This window comes from Martes martes (genome assembly GCF_963455335.1).
Source record: "Martes martes genome assembly, chromosome: 12".
In the NCBI taxonomy this organism is placed as follows: Eukaryota; Metazoa; Chordata; class Mammalia; order Carnivora; family Mustelidae; genus Martes; species Martes martes.
The window spans coordinates 30951994-30964295 of NC_137900.1; the positions used below are offsets into that span (position 1 = coordinate 30951994).

At 36.4% G+C, this 12302-nt stretch overlaps 1 pseudogene across 1 annotated transcript; it reads right to left on the reverse strand.

Annotated features, from left to right (window-relative positions):
- Positions 1-11182: 11182 nt before the first annotated feature.
- On the reverse strand, positions 11183-11687 carry LOC308353340 (mitochondrial import inner membrane translocase subunit Tim17-A-like; annotated as a pseudogene). Its single transcript has one exon. The product of its transcript is annotated as a mitochondrial import inner membrane translocase subunit Tim17-A-like (transcript).
- Between the last annotated feature and the right edge of the window lie 615 nt (positions 11688-12302).

Consider the following 12302-nt stretch of genomic DNA (forward strand, 5'->3'; position numbering starts at 1 on the left):
GAGTAATATTTCCAAAGTGGCACAAAACATGTTTACTAATAGACCAAAATATCTTTATTTCTTTTGTGAAAGGAAACAAAAAATGGATACAGTTATGTTCAGTGATTAATGTTTCAGTATTTTTATTTATAAAATGATTTATTTATAAAATAAAATGAATCATTTATAAATGATTCTAATATTTAATGACTAGTCATCATGTAACTTATTTCAGGATAACTTTAAGGTTTCAAGTAACCAAAACAATTTTGGAAACTAGTTAGGTAGACATACCATAAAACATCATTATTGCTAAAGAGTTCACCTAGAAACACTTATCCCACTACTCTATTTAAATCCTTTGTTCTTAACAATTATGTTTAGACCACCTGTGAAAAGAGAAGTCAGCCATCACCCCAAGCTATTTTTCTTGCTGACAAGTTTTTAAAGAGATGACATGAATTTAATTGGCCTTTACTAAACCTAGATAGGATAAATGTATTACACTTAACACTGATTACTCTAAAGATATGCCTGTTTTAATTAAACCAACAAACTTGAACCTTTTATTTACTAATAATTAAATGTAGATTACATAAAGTTGAAAAACATTTGGGTTAGTTTCTATATTTCTCAGAGTTTGGGGAATCTTTAATTCTCTTTAAACCAATTAAATAGAGTTCTTTTACAAATTAACTTTGGCTATACCATCTCTAGGTAGAAAAATACCACAAATCTACCACAAATATATATAGACACACATAAACATACAGACACAAACTGAGACTTTTCTAAGTAACTACCATCCTAAAATTTTAGCCATGAATCAGGTAAATAATACAAAACTTACTAGTTACAGAAGAAGTTGCATCCAAATCGTTTTTGGCAGATGGAATAAGTTAGGGTTACCTGCTCAGACAGCAAAAGCTTTTTACTAACATTTGTGGAGAAGACCCCTAAGATTTTTTTATTTGCCTAAATTTCAAATAACATTCCCAACCCACTTTGTTTTTCTTTTGATAATGACCTACTTAAAGTTTGTATTTCAAAGAGATGACTTGGAAGGGCTCCTGGAGGAGACCAGGTAGGACATTTACATCTCAAAACAACTGGGAAAGAAAGCAAGTTCCTCTAAGAAGCACTTTTATTTCTTTAGGCTAGAAATTTTACAATACTTGCAAGTTTGTTGGTTATTGGTGGGTTTTTTGTTGTTGTTATTTTAGATAAACAGGGAGGTTTTAGGGGTTGGTAAAAAGGATAGACACTTGCTCTGTTACCATAATTTGGCTATTATAAACAATGGTGCTATAAACAGCAGGGTATGTGTATCCCTTTGCATTGGTATTTTTGTACTCTTTGGGAAATACTTAGTAGTAAGTTTGCCAGATCACAGGGTAGCTCTATTTTTAACTTTTTGAGGAAACACCATACTGTTTTTCAGAGTGGCTGCACCAGTTTGCATTCCCACCAACAGTGTAAGAAAGTTCCCCTTTCTTCACATCCTCACCAACATCTGTTCTTTCTTGTGTTTTTTATTTTAGCCATTCTGACTGGTGTGAGCTGATATCTCATTGTGGGTTTTGATTTGTATTTCCTTAATGATGAATGATGTTGAGCATCTTTTCATGTGCCTATTCGCAATCACTATATCTCCTTTGGAAAAATATCTATTCATGTCTTCTGCCCATTTTTAAATTGAATTATTTGGGTTTTTTAAAAAAGATTTTATTTATTTATTTGACACAGAGAGAGAGACAGAGACAGTGAGAGAGGGAATACAAGCAGAGAGAGTGGGAAAGGGAGAAGCAGGCTTCCCATTGAGCAGGGAGCCCCATGCGGGCTTGATCCCAGGACGCTGGGATCGAGCCAAAAGTGGACGCTTAACGACTGAGCCAACCCAGGTGCCCCTGAATTATTTGTTTTTTGACAAAGACAAATTTGAATTATTTGAATTATTTGTTTATTGTTATTTTGTTTTGAGTTTTATAAGTTCTTTATATATTTTGGATCCTAACCCTTTATCAGATATGTCATTTGCAAATATCTTCTCCCATTCCATAGGTTGCCTTTTAGTTCTGTTGATTGTTTCCTTCTCTACGCAGTTTTTATTTTGATGTACTCTCAGTTTATTTTCTTTTTATTTCCCTTGCTTCAGGAGACATATCTAGAAAGAAGTTGCTGTAACCAATATTAGAGGAATTGCTGTCTGTGCTTTCCTCTATGGTTTTTATGGTCTCACATTTAGGTCTCACATTTAGGTCTTTAATCCATTTTTAGTTTATTTTCATGTATGGTGAAAAAGAATTGTTCTGTTTTATTCCTTTGCATATTGGTGTCCAGTTTTCCCAACACCATCTGTTGAAGAGACAGTCTTTTTCCCATTGGATATTCATTCCTGCCTTGCCAAAGATTAGCTGATCATATAATTGTGGGTTCATTTCTGAGTTTTCTTTTCTGTTCCATTGATACATATGTCTATTTCTGCGCCAGTACCATACTGTTTTGATCATTACAGCTTTATAACATAACTTGAAATCTAGAATTGTGATACTTCAGCTTTGTTTTTCTTTTTCAAGATTGCTTTGGCTATTTGGGTTTTTTTGTGGTTCCATACAAATTTTTGTATTATTTGTTCTAGCACTCTGAAAAATGCTATTGGTATTTTGATTGGGATTGGATTGAATGTGTAGATTTCTTTGTGTAGAACAATATTTGTTCTTCCAATGCATGAGCATGGAATGTCTTTCCATTTTTTTATGTCATCTTCAATTTTCTTCACCAGTGAAAGAGGTCTTTCATCTCTTCGGTTAGGTTTATTCCTGGGTATCTTATGGTTTTTGGTGCAATCATAAATGGGATCGATTCCTTAATTTCTATTTGATGCTTCATTATTGGTGTATAAAAATGCAACTGATTTCTGTACATTGATTTTGTATCCTGCAACTATACTGAATTCTTTTATCAGTTCTAGCAGTTCTTGGTAGAGTCTTTCAAGTCTTCTATTTATTGTATCAAGTCATCTGTAAATAGGGTGAAGGTTTTACTTTTTCCTTGCCAATTTGGATGCCTTTTATTTCTTTTTGCTGTCCGATTGTTGTGGCTAGGACTTCTAGTACTGTGTTAAATAATAGTGGTGAGAGTGAACATCTCTGTCTTGATCCTGACTGTAGAAGGAAAGCTTTCAGTTTTTCCCCATTTAGGATGATGTTCACTGCGGGTTTTTCATATATGGCCTTTTATTTTATTGAGGTATGTTCCCTCTTGGGGAACATGGAAAAAAAAAAACGTGTTTCTTTGTTGTGGGTTTTTATCATGAATAGACTGCTAAACTTTTTCAAAAGCTTTTCTGGCATCTATTGAAATGATTGTATGGCTCTTCTCCTTTATTCTATTAATGTGATGTGTCATGTTGATTAATTTGTGAATATTGAACCATACTCACAACCCAGGAATAAATCCCACTTGATCGTGGTGAATGATTTTTTAAATGTATTTTTGGATTTGGTTTGCTAGTATTTTGTTAAGAATTTTTGCAATTTTTGCATCTATGTTCATCAGAGATATTGGCCTGTACTTCTCTTTTTTTGTGGTGTCTTTATCTGCTTTTGGTATCATGGTAATGCTGTACTCACAGAATGAATTTAGAAGTTTTCCTGCCTTTTCCATTTTTTTGGAACAGTTTAAATAGAAGAGGTATTAACTGTTCTTTAAATGTGTGGTAGAATTTGGCTGTGAAGCCATCTGGTTCTGGACATTTGTTTTTTGAGAGTTTTTTGATTACTGATTCAATTTCTTTGCTGGTTATTGGTCTGTTCAGATTTTCTATTTCTTCCTGTTTCAATTTTGGTAATTTATATGATCCTAGGAATTACCCATTTCTTCTTTTTTTGGGCATATATTTTTTTCATAATAATTTTAAATTTTTTTCAATAATTTCAAAAATTCAAAAAATTTCAATTTGGGGGCATATATTTGTTCATAATAATCTCTTACAATTGTTTGTATTTTTGTGGTATTTGTTGTTATGTATCCTTTCTCATTTCTGATTTTATTTATTTGGATCCTTTCTCTTTTCTTTTTGATAAACTTGGCTAAAGGTTTATCAGTTTTATTGATCTTTTCAAAGAGCCAGTTCCTGGTTTCAGTTGAATAGTTCTATTCTTTTTTTAGCTTATGTATCATTTATTTCTCCTCTAATCTTTTTTATTTCCTTCCTTTTGGCCTTAGGCTTCATTTGTTCTTTTTCTAGCTTTTTTAGGTATAAAGTTAAGTTTTTTGTTTCTGTTTTTGTTCTTTTTTAAGTTAGGTTGTTTACTTGCAATTTTTCTTGCTTCTTGAGGTAAACCTGTATTGCTATACATGTCCCTGTTAGAACTACTTTTGCTCCACCCCAAAGATTTTGGACCATTGTGTTTCATTTTCATTTGTTTCCAAGTATTTTTTATTTCCTTTTTTATTTCCAGGTTGACCCATTCATTGTTTAGTAGTATTTATTTAGCCTCCATGTGTTTGGAGAATTTCTTGTGGTCAGAAAAGGTGAATGGTATGACATATTTTCTTGAATTTGTTGAGCCCTGTTTTGTGAGCTAATATGTGATCTAGTCTGGAGAAGTTTTGTGTGCACTTGAAAAGATTGTGCATTCTGCTAATTTTGGATGGGATGTTCTGAATATATCTGTTACATCTATCTAGACCAATGTATCATTCAAAGCCACTGTTTCTTTGTTGATTTTCTGTTTAGATGATCTGTCCCTTGATGTAAGTGGGGTGTTAAAGTCCCCTACTATTATAGTTTATTATCAATTAGTTCCTTTATGTTTGTTACTAACTGTTTAATGTATTTGGGCACTCTCATGTTGAGTACATAAATATTTATAATTATCATACCTTTTTGTTGGATTGTTTCCTTTATTATTATATAGGTCTGTCTCTGTTACAGTCTTTGTTTTAAAGATGAGTTTGTCTGATATAAGTATTGCTACCCTGGCTTTTCTTTGAAATCCATTTGCATGATAAATATTTGTCCATCCCCCTCAGTCTTAATATGCAGGTGTCTTTATATCTAAAATGAGTCTCTTATAGGCAACATATAGTCGGTCCTGTTTTTTTATCCATTCTGATACCCTATGTCCTTTGATTGGGGCATTCAGTCCATTTCCATTCAAAGTAATTATTGATAGATATGTATTTATTGCCATTTTATGACTTGTGGGTTTTTCTGGAGATGTTCTCTGATCCTTTCTTATCTTTCTCTTATGATTTCCTGGTTTTCTCTAGTGATACATTTGGATTTCTTTCTCTTTATTCTTTGCATATTTACAAATATTTTATGATTTGTGGTTACCATTAGGTTTGTGTATAACGTCTTCTTCATATAGCAGTCTGTAATTAAGTTGATGGTCATTTAAGTTTGAACCCATTTTTTTACTCCTGTCCTCCCCACATTTTAGGTATATGTTGTCATATTTTATATCTTTTTATTCTGTGAGTTCCTTGACTATTTTTTAATAGAAATATTCATTTTTACAACTTTTGTGTTTCCTACCCTCATGTTGTCACTTTTGGTCTTTTTTTCCACTCAGAGTCCCCTTTAGTATTTCTCCCAGGGCTGATTTTGTGCTGATGCACTCCTTTAGTTTTTGTTTGTGCAACTCCTTATTTCTCCTTCCATTTTGAATGTTAGCCTTGCTAGATAGAGTATTCTTGGCTGCAGATTTTTCCCACTCAGTACTTTGAATATATCATGCCAGTACATTCTGGTTTGGAGAGTTTCCACTGAAAAATTTGACAGCCTTATGGGTTTTCCCTTATAAGTAACTGTCTTCTTTTTTCTTGCTGCTTTTAGGATTTTTTTCCCTCATTGCTACATTTGCCAGTTTAATTATAATATATCTTGGTGTGGATCTATTTTTGCTGATTTTGTTGGGGGTTCTCTATACCTCCTGGATCTGGATATTTGTTTCTTTCCCCAGATTAGGGAAGTTTTCAGCTACTAATTCTTCAGATAAGTTTTCTGCCTCTTTTTTTCCCTCTGTTATTCTGGGACTCCTATAATAGGAATGTTACTATGATAGAGTCCCTGAGTTCCCTAAAAACTATTCTCTTTTGCATAATTCTTTATTTTGTTCAGCTTCATTGCTTTCCATTACTCTGTCTTCTAGCACATTAATTCATTCCTCTTCTTCCAACCTGTTGTTTATTGCATCAAGTGTGTTTCTAATCTCAGTTATTATGCTCTTCATCTGTTTCTTTTTTAAGTCTTTTATCTTTGTCATAAGGGTCTCACTGATAGTCTTCTTTTCTCAAGTCCAGTGAGTATCCTTATGATCATTGCTTTAAATTCTCCATGAGGCATGTTGTTTATACTATTTTGCTTAGATCTCTGACTGGGCTCTTATCTTGTTCTTTGACGTGGGGTATATTCCTGTCTTCCCATTTTGTCTAAGTCTTTGTCTGCATCTGTGTGTTAGAGAAGCCAGTTATGTCTCCTACTTCTGAAAGTAATGGCCTTATGAAGAAGTGGTCAGGGCCTAGTGCATCAGGGATTATCTCCAGTGTGTGCTGCCTGCACGCTGCTCTTGTGTTCTGGTTATTCTATCCTTCAGGCCAGTCATGTGGAAACTCTCTTTGCTATCTGTGGGCAGTGCTTAGTCCCTGGCCTGAATATTACAAGTTTTAACTAGGTGTCCTCTGGTCTCCTTGTGAAATGAGGGAACCAAGGCCATGTAAATTTTTCTGGTCAGGAGACATGGTAGGGGTAGGTTTTTGTGCTGGTCTTCTAGGGGAGGGGACCCACTGACCAGGACTGAGGTAAGCTTGACTGAGAAGGACAGTTCCACAAGAGTGCAGAGGGTAGAGCTTAGTGTAAGTAACTTCAGGCTTTAAGACTCTCTGGTTTCAAGAACTTACAAAATTCAGCCCCTCTCACTTTCCAAGCCAATAGTTATGGGGAAACATTCTTTTAGTATGTTTAGCTCTGTGCTCCTCTCTCTCCTCTTCTCCATGACTTTGGCTCCCTCCCCTCCACAGCACCTGTGATCCATTTCTCCTCTAAACCAGGTCTCCACACTTCTTACCTTCTTTTGAGCTTCTCTAGCTTTAGTTATGAACTTTGTTTTGCCAGTCTTCAGGTCAATTTCTGGGGTATTTAGGATGATTGGTACCTATCTAGTTGTATTTGCAACACCAAGCAAGCCTAGAGCCCTCTTACTCTGCCACCATCTTCCTCTCCTCTCCCTCTGGTAAGAATTGATTGGCTTTTGCCAGTTTTCTCAGGATCTCATCTGTAGGCTTTGGTATCTATCAAAATTTGGCAAAGTTTCCATTAATTTTAATTTTTATTTCCTCTTGGCTGTTTAAAGAACTATCATGGTAGTGTATCAGAAAATTCCTCAAGAGTACCATCAATACTAGGAGGGACCCTATGGAGTCCTCCTTCAAGGATAGATATGGAGGGCCAGTAACTTGGTGGACTTTTATGATCTTGTAGTGTCTTCAGAGTGGATAGACAACTCAGGATTACTAGAATAAGTGCTTTTTTAAAAAGGAAGAACAGGGGCACCTGGGTGGCTCAGTAGGTTAGGGCCTCTGCCTTTGGCTCAGGTCATGATCCCGGGGTCCTGGGATCGAGCCCCACATCAGGCTCTCTGCTTGGCGGGGAGCCTGCTTCCTCCCCCCACTCCCCACCTGCCTCTCTGCCTATTTGTGATCTTTGTCTATCAAATAAATAAATAAAATCCTTTAAAAATTTTAAAAAAAAAAGGAAGAACAAGGGGAATCATAGGAGTTAATGTCAGTCCTTTATTTTAGATTCTTTTTATATCTTTAATTTTTCATTAGCCATTTGCAATGAAACTTCCAATAAAGCTATTTTGGAATTTTGAAGCATTTTGGAAGCTTCTGCATGCCAATTAAAATAGGTATCCCATTCTACTTGTTGATTTGGGAGCTCTTGCTTTGAAGTTCACTTCTTAAATGAATGATCTTGTCTAACTGAATCATTTCTCATACTGGCCATTGTAATTTTACATTGAGGGATGGCAGGTTGGCAGGACCCTAGCTACAAATGGAGTTTAACCCATATTTCTGTCCAGTCACATATTGGGGCCCCCATCCTGACAGTTACCAAGCCAAGTTCTCAGGACTCAAATTTTAGTAAGATTTTGCTATTTTTATAGATATTTACAGCTTCCAAGACTACAATTCTTAGATATAAAATAAACAGTTGTACTGGAAGGTGGCGTGTTCAACTCTTTGGAATAAAGGGTCTCATTTCTTTAGCTAAGCCTTGGGTCTCTCAGAGCCAAATTAATGCCTAAGAGGAGCATGCCACCGAGCTGGGGATTGTGTGGTGTTTTACAGTATACCTTACTGCATGGAAATTTTCTTGAGGTTGGCGGGTGACCTGGTGTCAAGCTAAAGTAGTCAATGACCAAGTTATCTTAACACAGAAGTCTTTTAGTTAAATGGTTAGCACTCTAACAGCTTTTAAGTCTCGAACCATGCCCACTAATTTTATTTACACAAAACAAGATGAACATGAGCACATCAACACAGCAATAACCAAAGAGATGTTACTGTGGACTGGCCAGTAGAGGCCTTGAGTGTAACACTAGCAATTGTCAAAATGGAACTAGGGACTGAAGAAAATATTGAACCAGCAAACCCAAACAAATGGGGACTGCAAACTGAACCACCAATAATTCCTAATGTGGAATCTGGGGACTGAACAAAGAGTTGACGTTTCCAATCAAATGGGGAACTACAGACTTAATCTTGGGTTAGGTTCCAGGTAGAAACATCTGCCAGCATAAGCTGACATGCTAAGCCCTGGACTGGAAAGCCAACTAGATTGTGAGCTCTAACAATAGGAAAGTATCTTCACAAACCAGGTACATTTTTCATTCAAAAGAACATTCCCCAAAATGTTTTTTTTAAAAACTTTGGCCATGAGAGTTTCATCAAGTCAAGAGTATAAGGAAACAATTTTTAGCATCATCTTGTCCTCTATACTGTCACAAATGCCCAGATACCTCCTATTAGCAATGATGGTATTCCTAATATTCTTAGAAATTACTCTTGGTTTCAAATAGGAGATCCAATTTGGGTTGCAAGTAACCAGTAAGCCTGTCAGACCAGCTTAGAGAACAAAGAGAATTACTAAAAGGAAATGGGGGGTAATGGACTCCAAAGTCAGAGTTAGAACCTAGAACTAGTCATCAGAACCTTCTGAAAACACATGGTTTCTGTCCTCAGTTCCCCTCTTTATAGATGTCATCATTCTTTTCTCTCTGTAGATACACTTCTCTGTTTCCCCATATGTGTAGATAAATATACATCACTGTAAACCAGCATGTGAATTAGCCATGCAGTATTCAAGGCACCAACAGAAAGATATTAGCATTTGTAAATTTCAATTTCAAATTACTAAAAGGCAGAATTTGATTGCCCAACTTGGGCCAGGTGATCCAATCAGCAGACACAAGTCACTGGTAAAAAACTGAAATGGGGTCTCTATGATCCAAAGGACAGTTCTCAGAGAACAGGGAGATAGCTTATAGATAGCACTGACAATGCAAAAATTACATCTTTGTCAGTAAGATATATGTTTTCCATGTAACAAGAAATCATGAGTGTGCATTATATGTTGTAAGTATCCTTTCACAGTCATCTAGATGACATTGCGTTCATTTGTATGGGAGCACCATAATTTCTGGAGAAATTCCCTATTATTGAAATGGCAGTTTTTTAGTTTGCTGTTTTTAATAATCAATACTTTAATGACCATGCATATAATTAACTCTTTCCATATGCTCATGATAATTTCCTCAGGTTGTATCTTTCTGACTAGATTTGACAGATCTGAAAGTTTGGAAAGCTTTTAAGTCTTTCTTTTTTTTTTGAAAGATTTTTATTTATTTATTTGACAGACAGAGATCACAGTAGGCATAGAGGCAGGCAGAGAGAGAGGAGGAAGCAGGCTCTCTGCAGAGCAGAGAGCCCGATGCAGGACTCGATCCCAGGACCCTGGGATCATGACCGGAGCCAAAGGCAGAGGCTTTAACCCACTGAGCCACCCAGGCGCCCCAAGCTTTTAAGTCTTTTGATATATATTAGAATATTATTTGATCTTATGTATTCAACCTAATAGCCCCTGAATTCAAGGTCCTTGTATTCTGTCTTTTTTTCATTTTCTCCAGCAAGTTTCAAGCTGTAGAGCACATTGTAGAGATTAAATTAACATTTGTTAATTAACTGACAAACTTCACAAGTGAATATGTGTGATGTGGTTGGGGAAACACCAGATTGAAGTATATGAAATTTGTTTAACACACAAATAGGGATATTAATTGTTAATAACTTAGACATTGTAAATTGGAATTTGTTGCTTGGAAAAGGACACACACTAAAAATATTTGAAATTTTTGCACTTACCCAATTCATTTGATTGACCAGAGGGAATAAAGTACCCAATGTGTCATCTTGAACCATTATTACCCTGATATGTAGCAAGAAGCTACATGTTCCTCCTTTCTATATTTAGAATGACACTGTGGCACTATGCAACTACCCAAATATCTATTCTCCCCTTCTTTTTTTTTTTTTTTCCAGGAGTTTTTTATTGTTTGACTGACAGAACACATAAAACCAGACCGAGAAGTCCTCAAGGAAATGAGTGTCACGTTTCATTGTTGTTCTAAGCATTTATTAGATTTTCTTTTAAAAGATAGTAGACATTTATTTTTATCACAAATGCAATCCAGATGTGAATAAATGTATTATCTTTTAACATCTTCCTTCGCCCATGTTCCTTAATTTTTTAATAAACTTTTTTTTCAAGATTTTTATTTATTTATTTGACAGGGAAAGAGAGAGAGAGCACAAGCAGGGAGAGCAGCAGGCAGAGGGAGAGGGAAAAGCAGGCTCCCTGCACAGCAGGGAGCCCGAATGGGGCTCGATCTGAGGACCCTGGGATCATGATCTGAGCTGAAGACAGACGCTTAATTGACGGAGCCACCCAGGTGCCCCATCCCCCACTTTCCTTTAAATAGAAAAAAGAGTGAGTGTCTCTTCAAAGCCTGTTTGGCGTAGCTGTTCCACTTGTGGTTTTAAAAACAGACTGTAACTTACCTTCTGAAATTCTTTCTTGAACTATAGCTCATTCTGTTTAAAAAATCTTGGGGAAGAAGTCCTATTGATATTGTCAATGATCTCCAGATAGTGAGGATGGTGACTGGGCTGAAGGCAACTAAGAGGGGCCTTCAGCAAACTGAGGACCACTGGGAAATTGTGATGAGGCAAATCTTGTCAATAAGATACCAGCACCTTCAATTAAAGCTAGGAGAATGCTACCCATTGCGGCTGACCCAGCCATAGCCACTGGTCCATTTCTTGCTGCCAGTGTGTGTGCTGATAAGGCACCACTTGTGATGGAGTTCCAGGGATCTTCTTTCCCTCTAACTTGAACCATACTGCAGTCAGTCATGGAAAATAAACCTCCCCAAACTGCAAAGCTACCTCCCGACCACAGAGCCCTAGTTTTAGAATATGTCAAACTCCCTCACAGTCTGTGGTTTACTCCCACTGGAGAATTGCAAAAATCCTTGATTGTCTGAGAGGTCCCACCACCTATGTTGCCCATCGTAAAGGACTCCACCACAATCATCCACAATTCGCCAAGGGCAAGGCTCTCAGGTGTACTCCTCCATGTTGACCTCCCCTTCTTTCTTCATGATAAAAGCCCTATATTGTTGGTGTATCATTGTGTCTAGGAAACTTCTTTTAAAAATACTCTTGTATTTTCACCCTTCTTCCTTCTTCAAGCCTGAAATGTGAATGCAATATCTAGAGATCTAGCAGCCATTTTGAAAAAACACAAGCTAAGAGTTAAGGATGGTAATGCAGAAAGGTAGAAGGAACTGAGTTTTTGATGACTAAATGGAACAGCCCTATCTATTAAGATTCCCCAGTTCTGCATGTTTTATGCGAGAAACAAATAAACTCTCATCTTGTTTAAGTCATTCTTATTTCTGAAATATATTACTAACGGGTCCAAAGCTATTCTAACTGGTAGAACACCTATATCCAAGTGGGCTTTTGACTGGATGATTCTAATGATGGGGTTTGCTGGTGTGGCCTACAGCTAGATGGCCACCAAATATTTGTGCTTCCCTTCCACAGTTTGGAGTTTTGCCACAAAGGGATTACTCAGGTAGAGCCTAATGTTTTGTCACTCCTTACATCTGGGTATGGTCATGTGACCTATTCTCAGTAATAAAATGTGAGCTGAAGCGAAGTGTGTTGTTTCCAGACTGCTAATGTTA